At 46.0% G+C, this 16,477-nt stretch overlaps 1 protein-coding gene across 1 annotated transcript in view; it reads right to left on the bottom strand.

The window, feature by feature from the left end:
* NOS1AP (nitric oxide synthase 1 adaptor protein) overlaps nucleotides 1–16,477 on the bottom strand; it is a 288,491-nt gene that overhangs the window by 265,280 nt on the left and 6,734 nt on the right. The gene's annotated exons all lie outside the window — the stretch shown is intronic.

Below are 16,477 nucleotides of genomic sequence, written 5' to 3' on the forward strand. Positions count from 1 at the left end.
CTGGGAGGGAAGGGAAGGCTTCAAGAGGGAGGTGAGGCTCGAGTCCGGTCTGCAACAGGAAAAGGATTTAATAACACAGCAGGAGGAGCGAGGAAGATGTGGAGACAGGTCCGTAGAGACATTAATCTACGAAGTGTCTTCGGGAGACAGTGAGGGGACCAGCTCCCCGGAGGGAGAGGCCTGCAAGCGAGTGCCCTTGGAGGTGAGGCTGGCCCCAGAATCTGGGAGTAGTGTGCAGACACGCCATCAACACCAGGCTGCCAGGACGGCCCTCCTCCGTGGGAAACATTTGAACGGGGATGTGACCCGGGGTGCTAATTCAGAAAGATCACCCCTCAGAAAAGAAAAAGGAAACAACATATGTCCCCTGACCCTTTTATTTCAGCTACAACTGAGAAATTGGCGCTAAAGCAGATGATTGGGTTTTCCATTATCACGAGAGTGTGTTCTCCCGTACCCACAAATAAAGGATAATGAAAACAGAGATGCAACCAGTTTCCCTTCAGGATGGTGGGCCCCAAAGTACCTCCCCATCGCTTGCTTCCAGATGCTTCCTAATTCTTGCTTCTATTCCGCTTTAGCCTCGGGCCTTCCCATTGGGTGACAATTTGAGTATTATTTGTATGGTCTTCCGTTTGGTTTTGTGTGGTTTGTTTGTGTTAGTGCTCCGTGATGGCAAGGAGAATTTTCTCTAGTTTAGCTGCTCCGCACAAAGTTGGTTTTAGGACCTTCACTTTTATTCCTCCAAACTTAGATCTCTGTTCCTAAATCTGGGACTATTTTCCTTCATTATCTATTTAAAACACAAAGTAAGCCCAGCTGTTAGAGTTGGAGCTTATCTGCTCCACTCAATCTACTCTGTGGTTGTAATCGATCTTGGTTCCTCTTTATAAAACCCACATTCTTAAGATAAGAAGCCATGGGGGGGGGGCGGGGAAGGCCTGACCATTTTGACAAGACTATGGAAACACTTGGAAGTGCAATGTAAGTAAATATTTTATTTTCAGATCACACTTTGGAGGTGCAAAGCTGCTAAGCAGCTTTGTAGCTGCTCAAAAAATAAGTTTCCTCCAGACCCCCCAATTGTGTGCTTTAAAAAAACAAAACAAAAACAAGAAAGAAAGAAAAATACAGGTGTGCAATGCACCCAGATATAGGTGTGCAATGCACCCAGGTGTGTTCGGGCATTTAATCTTCCCTCCCAGGTCCCAGATCACCCACTTTGGGCTTCGCACGCTCTGAGAGCTCAGTTTCCGTGACCCCAGACTCTGATCACCTTAACAGGTTCCTCTCCCCACAACCTAATGTTGCCTTTTGAACTGCATGCAAAGGGAGTGGCACAATATGTTTTTTGAAAATTACAGGCATTTCAGGACAACTGGCAAATGAAGTGTTGAGGCCTTATCCAGACCCAGCTTAGGCAGTTTTCCGTCATCAGCAACTGCCTCACTCCCTTAAAAGGTCTTGAAATCTCCTTTATAAATCCCTTGACATCACGAGCTGGCTCCTCTCCACACCACTCAGAGCATTTTTCCTGAAACAGGGCTGGAGGGGCCTCAGAATTTTCCACCTCTCTGAGCAGCCTTGCCATGCCATTCACTGGCCGGAGGCGGCCTCTGTAATTTGAGCTGTTAAGTACATGATAACACTGTAACTGCAGCCAAGCTTAACTCAGAACAAATGTTCCTCAAGTTCTTACCTTTTTGGAAAAGCTGCCAGTCTAACAGCTAGAACCCTGACAGGGTGGGGGAGAAGGTAGGAGTGGGATGGGATTTCTGGACACTGGTCTGGTTGTCTGTAGTAGGTGCTGGGCACACTACTGATGTGCTCTTGGGGTCCAGTGGTCTGCCCGCTGTGGCCCGAGTCCATCTGTGAGCCGGGCATCCTTCCGCATCGCTGTCTACTGTGCTTCCAACACGTGCTCCGAGAAAAGTCCTCACCGAGCCTAACGAGGGAATGGACTATGCCAATTAGTCAAATTTTCTGGTTAGTGGGACGTTACCATGGATTTAGGATTTACCAAGGAGAATAAGACTGTGATACAAAGCACATTTCTGAACAGATATTTGTACACCTGTGTTCATAGCATCAGTCATAATAGCCAAAGGGCAGAAGCAACCCCAGTGTTCATCAACAGATGAATGGAAAAACAAAATGTGGGGTATATATATACAATGGATATTATTTGGCCCTAAGAGGTACGAAATTCGGGGATGCCTGGGTGGCTCAGTCGGTTAAGCGTCTGCCTTCGGCTCAGGTCATGATCCCAGGGTCCTGGGATGGAGCCCTGCATGGGCTCTCTGCTCCATGGGGAGCCTGCTTCTCTCTGCCCCCCTGCCGGCCACTCGCTCTGCCTACTTGTGCTCTCTCTCTGTCAAATAAATAAATAAAATCTTTAAAAAAAAAAGAATGTAATTCAGACACCTGCTACAACGTGAATGAGGAATATGCTAAGTGAAATAAGCCAGTCACAGAAGGACAAATATGTATGATTCCATTTACACGGCGGTACCTTAGAATAGACATATTCGGAGAGACAGGAAGTAAAATAGAGTTTATCTGGGGCTGAGGGGAGGAGGGAAGGAGGAGGTATAGTAGAGTAGGTGGAGTTTCTGTTTGGAATAATGAAGAAGTTCTGGAGATGGCTAGTGCTGGTGGTTGTACAACAGTGAATGTGCTTAATGCCACTGAATTGTATATTTTATTTTATTTTTATTGTTTTAAGATTTTATTTATTAGAGAGAGAGCACAAGCCCAGGGAGGGGCAGAGGGAGAGGGAGAAACAGACTTCCCGCTGAGCAGGGAGTCCCATGCGGGGCTCAATCCCAGGACCCCAAGATCATGACCTGAGCGGAAGTCAGCAGACGCTTCACCGACTGAACCACCCACGTGCCCCTAAATTGTACATTTTTTTTAAAAGATTTTATTTATTCATTTGAGACACAGAGATAGAGAGAGAGAGAGAGAGAGCATGAGCAGGGGAAGAGGCAGAGGGAGAGGGAGAAGCAGGCTTCCTGCCTAGCCAGGAGCCCGATGTGGGGCTCGATCCCAGGACTCTGGGATCATGACCTGAGCCAAAGGCAGACACTTAACCATCTGAGCCACCCAAAGCGCCCCTGAATTGTACATTTTTAAATGGTTTTAAAAAGCATGTTTCTGGGGACACCTGGGTGGCTCAGTCGGTGAAGCATCTGCCTTAGGCTCAGGTCAGGATCCCGGGGTCCTGGGATTGAGCCCCGCATTGGCCTCCCTGCTCAGCGGGGAGCCTGCTTTTCCCCCTGTCTGTGCTCACTCGATCACGCTCTCTCTCTCTCTCTCTCTGTCAAATAAATAAAATCTTAAAAAAATAAAAGATAAAAAGCATGTTTCTGGAGATATTGTAACACTTCCTTAAAGTATGTGGGTTTCTTGTGGAACAACTGCAGGGTCACCACTACGAGTGTCAATCATCGCTCTGCTGATGAGCAGGAAAGCTCTGGGTAATCAGATGTTCTCACGGGACACATACTCTGTGAGATCTCAAGTTCCTCTGGAGACGAGTCGGGGTGTTGAACGAGAAAGCTGTTAAATAAGAAGACACTTGGGGATCTAAGAATACCTGAAACCCCATTTCAGACCATCTCAGGGGCTACTTCAAGGCAGTTCTTACAGTTATTTCCATGGGAGTTTTTTTTTTTTTTTTTAAGATTTTATTTATTTGACAGAACACAAGCAGAAGGAGAGAGAGGGAGAAGCAGGCTCCCTGCTGAGCAGGGAGCCCGATGTGGGACTCGATCCCAGGACCGCGGGATCACGACCCGGGCTGAAGGCAGCCGCTTAACCGACTGAGCCACCCAGGCGTCCCTCCATGGGAGTTTTGACAGATTTTGGAGCTTGAAAGTGTTAGAGAAAACGGATTTCCATCTGAACCTCAAGGGTATGGTGAAAAGTCTTACATTTCCCAGCTGTTGGAGATGGATGTTATTTCATTCCGTATGCATTTATTGAGTGCCTACTATGTGACTTTGCTGTGACATACGTCGCTCATTCAACAGACATTAGTCACTGACTGTGTGCCCCATGAACAACTCTGAACAGCAGAAAGAAATAGATCAAACAATTCCTATTCTCAGTGCGCCTGGCTGGCTCAGTCAGTAGGGTGTGTGACTCGTGGTCTCAGGGTCATGAGTCCGTCCTGACGCCGGGTGTGGAGCCTACTTAAAAAATAATAATAATAAAGATTCCTATTCTCGAGGAGCTCATTTTGACCTATCACGGAGTTAAGATTGGTATTCAGATAGTGCCAAAATATTGCTGTAAAAGTGCTTCGAAGGGTTCAGAGTGGGAGAAGTCACTTTCTATGGCAGCCAGGGGTACGTGGTGGTGGGAGGTGGGAGGTGACGTAGGGAAAGCTTTGTAGGGGAGGCAATATTTCAGCTTGGCATTAAAGGACTGTAGTACTTTCATGGGCAAGGTCAGAAAAGGACATTCCAGGCAGAGGAAACAGCCAGTGAGACTCTCGCGGTCACTCCATATACTTGAGGCAGTAGACCCTCCCGACCCCATCCTCCGCAGATGCATTTTGAGGTTACCTGAGACTCCTCTGCCATCAGCCAGTGAGCCCTGCTCAATTGTCCACTGAGCTTTGCTGGCCCATCCCAAATTAACTCAAGGGGCTTGGCCACAGAGGTGCAGAAGGGGCTGAGCAAGATTTGCCAAGACCTGTCTGAGCTCAGACCTCCATCCTGTGCCTTTGCATTATTCGGCCAGAAAATGATAGGATCCCAACAAAGAGCTTTTCCTCCTATTGTAGCCACCAAGAGGAAAAAGAGAAAAAGTGGTTGCTTGTTTAAAGGTCACAATTACAGGGGCGCCTGGGTGGCGCAGTCAGCTGAGCGTCTGACTCTTGGTTTCAGCTCAGGTCATGATCTTCAGCGTCGTGGGATCGAGCCCCGCATCAGGCTCCATGCTCAGTGCAGAGTCTGCTTGAGACTTTCTCTCCCTCTCCCTTTGTCCCTCCACTCCCCGCCCCCCCCCCCCGGCACCGTGCCCTCGCTCTCTCTCTCTCTCAAAAAATAAATAAATCTAAAAAAAAAAAGGTCACAATTACAGAAAAGAAAGACAATGTAATGCTCTGGAGCAGAGAATGAAGCCTGAGCTTGTCAGTAGGCCTGTCTTACACATTTGTGCACACACATAACACACACATCCATGATTTCAGGGGCAAGAAGGAATCGGACCACCTCTGTTCTGTACTCACCCATACCCCGCACTGCAAAGCAAAAGGATAGACTCCTTTACTTCACAATACAAATCTCCCAGCAGCGATTACACGTTGAGCTCTGAGAGTCACACTCTCGCTGTGTGTTTTCTTGAAGTCTGCTTCTGTGGAGGGAAGGTGGGCCTGCCCCCACCACCACCACCCAGAAGGGAAGGGCAAAGTACACAGAATGATCTCCCGTCGCATGCTGGAAGGTGCCCAGCACTGACACTGACCTCATCTCATTAAATTCTCACAACTCTGGAGGTTGGAGACCGCGGACTCTTCTTGGAACTAAGAACTAAGACTTCAAAGTCAATGCCTGTCTGTTCCAAATCCCACACAGCATCCAAGTGTGGGGAAAGACGTAGGAAGAGGCACCAGAGACAAACTTTTCCAAATGTACAATTTTGCCCAAAGTTGACCTGATGCATGTATGTAGATACGTGAACACACATACACACACAGAATTGTGGCGAAGACTTACGAGGAGAAGCCCAGCTGTCACACTGCCTGAGTTTAATTTTTTTTATATTTCTTTCTTTTTTTTTTTTTTTAAGTAAGCTCAACACCCAGTGTGGGGCTTGAACTCACCACTACGGAGATCAAGAGTTGTATGTTTTACCTACTGAGCCAGCCAGCCCCCACCCGCCACTTGGCCCATCTCTCTTGAGCTCTGTAACCTTGATAAGATAATTAACCTCTCCGTGCCTTAGTTTTTCCCATCTTTGAAATGGGAATAGTAATGGCGTGATGATGTGCCTCAAAATAACATGGGATGAGAGAATCAGGTGGGGATACAGATGAAACAGGATTGGCCATAAGTTGATATTTATTGATGAGTTGATAAGCGTACAAGACGGTTCATCATATTTTTTGGTCTACTTTTGTACCTGTTTGGAATTTTCCATTAAAAGAAAGTTTTAAGCAGTATTATTCACAAGAGCCAAAAGGTAGAAACAACCTAAATGTGCATTAGTAGATGAATGGATAAATAGGGGTGCCTGGGTGGCTCAGTTGGTCAAGTGTCAGGGTCATGAGATCAAGCCCTGCATCGGCTCCTCTCTCAGAGGGGAGTCTGCTTCAGATTCTCCCTTCCCTCTGCCCCTTCCCCCATGCTCTCTCGCTATCTAAAAAATAAGAAGAAGAACAAAATAAAATGTGGTGTATACACACGTGAAATATTATTCAGCCTTAAAAAGGAAGGAAAAAACTTTTTAAAAGATTTTGTTTATTTATTTGACAGAGAGAGACAGTGAGAGAGGGAACACAAGCAGGGGGAGTGGGAGAGGGAGAAGCAGGCTCCCCGCCGAGCAGAGAGCCCAACATGGGGCTCAATCCCAGGACCCTGGGACCATGACCCAAGCTGAAGGCAGACACCCACCAACTGAGCCACCCAGGCTCCCAAAAAAGGAAGGAAATTTTGACACGTGCTACCACGTGGATGAACCTTGAGGAATTATGCTAAGTGAAATAAGTTGGTCACAAAAGGACAAATATTGTATGACTCTACTTACAAACAATACCTAGAGTAGGCAAATTTAGAGAGAGAGAGCAGAATAGAGATTGCCGAAACCAAGAGTTGGATGCTCAACAGACTGAACCACCCACGTGTCCCGCATTCCTTCTATTTAGTCCTTGACCCCCACACCCCACTCCTCTGTAAATCTATCTGCCTGTGGCTCCATTGATGAGAGGGACTTTCTGGAAATGAGCATATTTGCAAAGTCAGGACCAAAGACAGGGTCCTTGCCTTCCTCGTGGCTCTTCAGGAAGAGTGGTCAACTCTGAACATTGAGAGAGCAACGCCCTCTCAGAAAGGATCCCACAGCCTTGATGTCTCTTCGTATGCAATCTTCTTCCCCAGACCTCTGTCTTGCTTGACTGACCCACGTCCCAACTGACATCCTTACAAAACAAGGAGTGAAATGCCTGATACTGCCCCAGCTGAGTGGTAACGTGGTCTTCCCATAGAGAGTCTTTTCAGAGTGGCCTGCCACACCCCGGACTCTGAGTCTAACCTACATACACCACTGGGCGCAGTGAACTACACCTCAGTGACCGGCCACCATGTTCTCTCTGCTCAGAAGCTGGAGACTAACGCCCCAGAGGGCTATGCCTCAGTCAGAATTGCCTCGACTCTCCTCACAGCCAAGACTCCCACTCAGAGCTCACTCTCCCTCCCATTCACTGACTCACTCACTCATTCATTCAGGAACAGTGTTACATACATGCATTTCGTCTCCCCGCCCCAGTGAGTGGGTATGATTTGAACTATCATGCATAACTCAGGAGTGGAACTGAATTGTCAAGGAAAGCTCACCTGGGCCTCCGAATACTATTGAGACAGCCGCCCACATTGCAACGGGGCCAGTGAGTGATGGAACGCCCCTGAGCAGGTTTGGGTTATACTGTGCTTCACAGTTGTTATTCCACGCACCACTAGGCAGCTTGGGATGGTTACACAAAGGTTATTTAATCTTTCTCCAGATCCTGCTCCCACCATTGGCTGAGATCCTGGATTAGGGAGACCTTGTGAGATCTCCACCCCCAGTTTGTCTCCTCATTTCCCTGTGTTGTCATTCACAGCTTTCACGTCACCCCTATCACGGCCCTCTTGCCATACTTGCTCCTGGTCACCCTGGGGTCTGTGCCCAGGGCGGGGACACAGTCCAAGTTTCAAGGAAATAAGAATCTATGCTATTCTATCACTTCCCATTTCCCCTTACTATTAAAGATTTACTTATATATTTGAGGAAGAGAGAGATAGGGAGAGACAGAGAGAAGCAGACTCCTCACTGAGTGAGGAGACCAACGGTGCAGGGCTTTATCTCATCACCTTGAGATCATGACCTGAGCTGAAAGCAAGAGTCGGACGCTTAACCGACTGAGCCCTCCAGGCACCCCTTCCCTTACTATTTAGAGCAATTTAAAACACTGGAGGAAGACACTTTTTGGGTTAGCTCCCTCCACCCCACCCTTTTACACAGGAGGAAACTAAAGCCCGGGAAGTTAAGTGACTTTTGAAAGGCCACACAGCTCACTGATAGCATAGCTGGAGCTGGAACTCGGGCTTCTGGGTCCTTCTGTGATCCCAGTAACGTGGCTGTTATCTACCCGCCACGCAGAACTCGGCAGGACTTCCCTGGCCGGCCAAGCACGGACCGTTCTCAGTGGATGGCCGCCTGGTTCCCCAGAACCTGTCTGCTTTCCTTCCAGGGGGCTGTTCTCTGTACAGTAAAGCAGTCTCTGGTGCCCTCAAGGGGCAGAACCGAGTAGTGGAGAATTGCTCACACGAGACCGAATCTGGAAGCAGCCTGAGACGTAAACACTCTGATCCACCTCCGTCCCAATTTTACAGAATACTTAGGAATCACCTTTTCATTTTGAAGATCATGAAACATGCTGAAGCGTGTCAAAATATGTTTGAAACATAAACTGCCCCTAATGCTTTCAAAAGCATAGGCCAGACCCAGGCCTGACCCCTGGGAGGCCCGTAGACTCACGGGGCCTTGCCAAATGCCTGCTCCCAGAAGAGCCTCCCCAGAGCCTGAGCTTGAAATGCGTGCGCAGCAGGGGAAAGTGTGAGGTGCCTCAGCTGGAGAAGGGGGTGCTGGTTTCCTCCCTCTGGGTCCCAGGAGCCAGAGCAGAGTGTTCAGGGCCTAGAGCGCTGGTGAACAGTGGGCGCTGACAATCAAGCAGGGAAATCGGGAACATCCTTGTGGAGCCAGAAGCCCAGGTGCTGTCGGGGAGGGAGGATGTGAGGATGCTGCAGGGATGGGGGGCGGGGAGGAAGGAAGAAGGAGGATCCGCAAAGGGTGACTTGGATGGGAAAGACCACGAAAGGAAGAGTCAAGATTTGGGGAGACCTGGGAGTTCCCAGGTCTTTGTTCTGTGAGAACCACCCAGAAACGGCGGCCTTTCTTTACTAACCACTGATATAGACTATATGTAAGCAAAATTAGCTATTCTATTATCTGTTTCCATTGCCCTATTTGGACACTTAACTTATGTCATTACTCATTTCATATCTGACCCTCAAACTATCCAACTCAACATTTATCGAGTGTTTCTCTTTGGCAGGCACTGTACTTCCACAAGACACTCGAGGGACTCGAACACATTTGTCTCTAGACATCCTGCTTGGCCAGCGCAGTGCAGCTTGGTAAGTATTAGATTTGAGCAGTGTGATTTTAGGCAGGACAATTAGAGATGCTGATTCCGCGTGCAAAGTGTGGAATTCTAGGCCCTAGGGTTTCTGATTAGGCGTGTTGTTCTTATATATGTGACCCATGGGTTTGTCCCCTCCTCTATCCCTGCTTTGTCTTTCTCATCCTCATACCTCACTCTCAGGGAGATGCTTGTATGAGTCAGAGTCATGGACTCCAGCTGCTGTAACAAACGATCCCAAGGCTCAGTAACTTAGCACACGAGAAGTATTTCCCACTCACACAAATTTGAAGTGGATGTTTCTGGTCAAGCAGCTCTTCTGCACAGCTGTCTGCTAAGATGGTTAGCTCAATTTCGCCTCAGGGTCCAGGCTCCTTCTACCTTGTGGCTCTGCCTTGTCATCTCCACGGGATCCTCTGAACGCAGCTCGGTGACAGTCAGTCAGAGAGGTGAAAGGCTATGTTTCAGGAACTTACACAGCTCAGCCAGGGGGTTCACACATTACTTCTGCCCCTGATTTTGCAGTGAGAACCAGCCACATGGTCCCTCACACACGCGCTGGAAGCTGAGACCTGGGGTCCCTGGCGGGACAGCTGCTTGCTGGCAGTAACTCTGCATCTTGGAAGGGAGTGTGATGTTTTAGGCTAGTCATCCCCGCCCAAACAGCACTGTGGAATAATTAGGCATTAAAGTTCTGCTATGAGACACAGAGAAATAAAAAGGATTGTTGACTTATCGTTTATTCTGCATAAAGACAGGTCACAGATAAAAGTGTGCTCCCTGTTCCAGAAATTCTGAGCTGAGAAAGGCAGAGGACTGCCTGAGACACTGTATTTGGCACTAAAGGAAGATGTGGTTTGAGGAATCAAGGCAGGTGAACGGAAGCCCTGGCCTCCCACAGGTGCCTTCACCAGCTCAGAGAGAACTGGATTTGAGGCCCCTGGTGTCTGCACCTGTTCCTTTAAAATATGAGACCTAAACCTCAAAGGGTTTCTGATCCAGGGTGTGGGTTTCCATACCTAGAGGTGATGACTTGATGATATATTTTATTTTATTTTATTTTTTTAAATATTTTTCTTTATTTATTTGAGAGAGAGAGAGCACGCGCACGCACAAGCAGGGGGGAGGGGTAGAGGGAGAAGCAGTCTCCCCGCTGAGCAGAGAGCCCAACTCTGGGCTTGACCCCGGGACCCTGAGATCATGACCTGAGCCGAAGGCAGATGCTTAACTGACTGAGCCACCCAGGCGCCCCTCGATGATATATTTTAAATTGAGTGGCAATTTAGCTACTGAAAATAGTGTCATTAAAGTGTAGAGACAGTTCTAAGATCTGTTTGAAGACCTGAAACAGTCTGTTTTGGTTATAATGATGAATGCTTCATTCTTCAATCAACAAATAGATATTGGGGCGCCTGGGTGGCTCAGTCGGTTGAGCATCTGACTCTTGATCTTGGCTCAGGTCATGATCTCAGGGTCATGAGATTGAGCCCCGCGTCAGGCTCTGTGCTCAGCAGGGTGTCTGCTTGGGACCCTCTCTCCCTCTCTCTTCCCCTCTCCCTGCTTGTGTTCTCTAGATAGATACATAGAGATAGATAGATAAAATCGTTTAAAGAATAGATATAAATATTGCCCAAGCTTAAGATCCTGCCTGACCAGTCCCTTTGTGTGGACCTGGGGGAGAAGAGGAGGGGAAGGCTCAGTGCAAGGGCTGTATGGTAAGCTTTGTGAAATGAACCGACTAACTAGTGAGGGTGGGCCCCCTAGAAGTAAGGGGGGTCCTAGAGTATTCACCCTCTCCCTTCCCTGGAACTTCGTACCAAACACAGAGAACAAGGGCCAGAACAGATACTGAAGTTACAGAACCATCATTCTCAATGCCAATCCCTGGCCATGGACCTGTGCACTCTAAAACTCTCCCTGACTGTGTACAGGACTGCTCCAAGAGCCTAGGTGGGGACTGGCCTGTAGGTAGGGGCTGGGCTAGCTCTAACTACAAGGGGTTGCAAAGCAGGAGCTTGGTAGACATTGCATGATCATCATCAGAGAATGCAGTACGAAGCACCCTGCGTGGTTAGTGGTGTTTAAACTAAGATTAAATTGTCCTCAGGCTGATGAAGGGGCACCTGGCTGGCTCAGGTGGTAGAGCGTGCCACTCTTGATCTCGGGATCATGAGTTTCAAGCCCACATTGGGTGTAGAGATTACTTAAAAAAAAACAACAAAAAAAACCTGTTCTCCAGGCTGATGATCTAAACTTAGTGGGAGCGGGAAGGAGAGCGTACCAAAATGCAAAGTCCCAGGGCCCCAACTAGAAAAGTGCTTTGGGATAGGACCAGGAATCTGCATTTTTCATCAGCATGACCAGGTAATTCTCCAGAAGGTGCTGGGGACATAGCTGATAACAGGCTAGGAGGCTACAGTTTGGTGGATTTGACAGAAATAGAAATGATTTCTATCACCATCCAGGAAAAATTAAAATCTTTTTTTTAAGGAAAATATTCGTGTCGCTTGATATAATCTTATCATAGAGCTTTCAGAAGTTGAATATGTATATTCATTTCTTGGCAGTGCACATTTTACATTTTAAAGCAGCGATACACTTTTTATATTTTTGAGGCGGATTTTGTGTCTCAAGAAATCGAAATGTTGAGCTGCTCATTTAGGCACAGATGTGTGGAGTCACTGCAGGTAAATATCCCCAGTGTGGCAGGGGAATCACAGGTCCTTTATGGAACAGGTGGTAGAAGGACAACACGGATCTTACAAAACACAAGCAGTTATACAAAAGTATTCTGTTTAACTAAAACATGCACACGGATTCTGAGTGCTTTCCTTCAAAGGTGGTGGTGATTCTAATTAAACTGGCCTATAATGGATTTTTTACTTTTTAATTTTTTTAAAGACTTATTTATTTGAGAGAGAGAGTGAGAGAGAGAGAGAGAAAGCATGAGGGGAGCCACCCAGGTGCCCTATAATGGATTAAAAAAAACCTGTTGTTTCTATTTTATTTTATTTTATTTTATTTTATGTCATCTATGTGCTCAACATGGGGCTCAAACTCACAACCCCAAGATCAAGAGTCGCATGCTCCACTGACTGAGGCAGCCAGGTGCCCCGCAACTATTGTTTTTTATTTGAAATGTTTCTTTTTTCAGAGATAATAGCATGAAATATTTCAAATGTTAGTTTTTGTAGAAAAAATAAAATTCTACATATAATAGAAAAAATAATAAAGGACTCTGAGTTGAAAGGGTCCTTAAAAGTAAATTATCCTGGGGGCGCCCAGGTGGCTCAGTTGGTTGAGCGTCTGCCTTCGGCTCAGGTCAGGATCTCAGGGTCCTGGGATCGAGCCCCACGTCGGGCTCCCTGCTCAGCGGGGAGCCTGCTTCTCCCTCTGCCTGCAACTCCCCCTGCTTGTGCTCTCTCTCTGTCAAATAAATAGATAAAATCTTTTTTTTTTTTTTTAAGTAAACTATCCCAGCTGCTCATCTGGCGTTCAGCAGCCTGTGGGAACAATGCCGGCCTTGGAGGTTAAGCCCTGCGTTTAACCCCTGGCTTTGCCACTTGGACAGTAGCTGCGTAACCTTGGACACGTGCCTTATGTTTTCTGGTCTTCAGTTTCCCCATCTGTACAATGACAGGGTGACCACCACGGTCTCTTTCAGCCCTGACATTCTGTGATTCTTTTCTTATAACAATCTTCACCTTCCGCTTCATATTTATTCATAATCTGAAGAAGAAAGATGAACTGATTTTTACTTTGCAAATTACCCCTCGATTTAGAATGAATGGATTAGAACATACATATGTACCGCAATTTTTTTTAAAACCTGTACCTAAAATGAAAATTTCCTCATCTAAAATGCTTAAAATGTGAATGAATAAACTAACTCCTGATAAAATCAGAATGGAAGAGCATGCTCTGATATAATGCTTCAAGAAGACAACAGCAAGCATCCCACCAACGTGCTCTTCCCTGAGTACAACGTGTATTCCAAGTGGAAATCCTGGGTTCCTCACTGCAGATAAATAGAGCCATCAGATACGTAGTTGTTATCACAGATGACCTCTGGAGACACAAACTCATGCCTTAAGAACTAAAACTCAGCATCTCTTTGACGCCTAATGGGAGGCACCACCCTGCTTGAACATGAATTTCCATCTGGAAAGTGACTTTCTTTTATCTTTCTAAGTAATCCATGTAAGAACATCTGGCAAACCTTTCTTAAAAAGATAACAAAGGTAATCACCTTAATTTTAGAACGATTGATACAAGTAAATAACTTTCGTTCGGTGCTCTGCACATTTAAAGCACACTGTATGAACTAATTTAAATCAAATAAAGCACCAGGCACTCAACAAATTGGATCATCGGTACAGTTGGAACAGCCCTGGCATTGGAGTCTTGACTGCCTCTTGCTAGCTGCATAATTGTGGCGATTTACATAACTTCTTTGAGCCTCAGTATTCTCATCTGTAAATGGGAATAATTTTACCCAAACACTAAGCCTAATGGGAGAATTGTTTTATTTTTATTTTTTTAAATTTTATTTATTTATTTATTTGAGAGCGAGAGAGGCAGAGGGAGAGGGAGAAGCACGGGAGCCCGATGAGGGACTCGATCCCAGGACTCGGGGATCATGACCTGAGCCGAAGGCAGACGCTCAACCAGCTGAGCCACCCAGGCGCCCCAATTAATTTTCTAAAAGATTTTTATTGGGGCGCCTCGGTGGCTCAGTTGGTTGAGCGTCTGCCTTCGGCTCAGGTCATGATCTCAGGGTCCTGGGATCGAGCCCCACGTCCAGCTCCTTGCTCAGCGGGGAGCCTGCTTCTCCCCTGCCTGCCGGTCCTCCTGCTTGTGGTTGTTCTCTGGTTCTCTCTGTGTCAAATAAATAAATAAATAAATCTTCAAAAAAATAAAAATAAAAAATAAAACACTAAAAAAAATAAACAAAAAATTTTTATTTATTTTTTTGAGAGAGAGAGAGGGAGAGCACAGAGGGAGAGGAAGAAGCAGATCCCCTGCTGAGCAGAGAGCCGGACTCAGACTTGGGGCTCCATGCCAGGACCCTGAGATCATGACCCAAGCCAAGGCAGATGCTTAACCGACTGAGCCACCCAGGCGCCCCCTGATGGGAGAATTAAATAGATAACACAAAAAAGGAAATCTATGAAAAACCAGCTCACATTATCCTTACAGTGAAAGTCTGTTTTCTTTCTCTCCTAATGGGTTCTAATTACCAATTCCAATGTGTAGGGCTTACCCCCCAACCCACCCCCGTCCCAAACACCAAGTAATTCTCAGACACCAGCTTAGTGTCCTATAATTTAACTCAATTCTGACATTATCTATCTGGAGATAGTATTAGATTCTGCAGGCTAAGGGTTCGGGTCTGTAAGACTTGCCCCACTCTACTTCACATGCCAATTTCAAGTCCAGGTTGTCACCTTCTGTCCCTTCTGAACAAATGGCTATAAATCAGAGGTTTCTATGACCCCCCCCCTTAGGTTTGATTAATTTGCTGGAATGGCTCATAGAACTCGTAGAAGCATTTTATTTACCTAGATGGTTTATTAAGGATATAACTTTGGAACAGCCAGATGGAAGAGATGCATAATACAAGGTATGAGAAAATGCACAGAGCTTCCATGCCCCTTCCAGGTGCATCACTCTCCCCGAATCTCTATGTGTTCAACAACCCAAAACCTCTCTGAACCTGTCCTCTTGTGTTTTGATGGAGGCTTCATTACATAGGCATGATTGATTAACTCATTGGCCTTTGGCAACTGACTGAACTTCTAGCCCCTCCTCTTCCCCAATGGTTAGGGAGGTGGGACTGAGAGTTCCAAACCTCCAATCACATTGTTGGTCCTCCTGGCAACCAGACTCTGCCATTGGGTGAGGTCTAAAGTCATCTCACAAAAAAAGACACCTTTATTGCTCTCATTACTTAGAAAATTCCAGGGGTTTAGGAGCTCGGTACCAGAAACTGGATGAAGACCAAATATACGTTTATTATAAGTCACAATGTCACACCCCCAACAATGGCAACAAGTCCACTTTCATGTCTACTCGATGCCCTACTGGAGGCCCTAGCAATAAGGCAAGAAAAAGAAATAAAAGGCATACGGATTGGAAAGGAAGACATAAGCTGCCTTATTTCTCAATTTGATCACCTATGTATAAAGTCCTGAAGAATCTATAAAAAGTAAACTAGAAGTAATAAATGGGCATGGCAAGCCACATGACACAATGTGAATCTACAGGGAGAACATACAAGGAAATGATATTGGGAAGCTCAGAAATCAAAGCAATAGCAGACAATTTAGATAAAAAGAACCTAAGACCAGACAGTCATGGCATGTATCCCATACTCTAGTTTCATGAGAATTGTGTGCACTTGGTTTTGCACATGGTCTATTTTCATAGGCTTGCCTTGAAAGGAAAAATTTAAGTTTTTTAAATGAGCAAATATATCTGTGAGATAAGCTAGTTTGCAAAGTTAGTCCCAATCATGCCCACGACCTTACAGAGGGATGGGTTCCTTCTGGAAGTCCTGAAGTTCTTCTTGCAACTTGAATAGACAAGATAGGGCTTTTTCTTGGGAAAGCTACTGAACTTTGTATGAGATGAATGTTGCTCATGGTCACCACCTATCTGAGAAAAAAATCAATAATTCATTATAATGTGATTGACACTTTTAACAGGTTTGTTAAATCTTCATGCAGTTCTCCAGTGAGAAAGACTTCTCCGTGTTTACATAAGTAAGTACATTTTCTTATTGCTACAATAGATTATATATGAGAAATAAGTCTTCTTATTGATTTTGCAAATAACTAAAAGTTTATGGACCAAAGAATTCAGTATTTTGCTGAAAAGAATACAAGAACTCATTATATGAGGAGCCATATAAGTGATCTATGTCATCTCTAACATCAGTGATTTTATATAACAGAAGATTCGGTTACTGGAATTTGGAAACATCCATATACTTGCCTGAGCATATCCTGTGTTTTATGAATTCTGACTAAGATAGATTTTCATGGCGCTAACTACTTTAACCCTGTC

Source organism: Halichoerus grypus, chromosome 7, assembly GCF_964656455.1.
Source record: "Halichoerus grypus chromosome 7, mHalGry1.hap1.1, whole genome shotgun sequence".
In the NCBI taxonomy this organism is placed as follows: Eukaryota; Metazoa; Chordata; class Mammalia; order Carnivora; family Phocidae; genus Halichoerus; species Halichoerus grypus.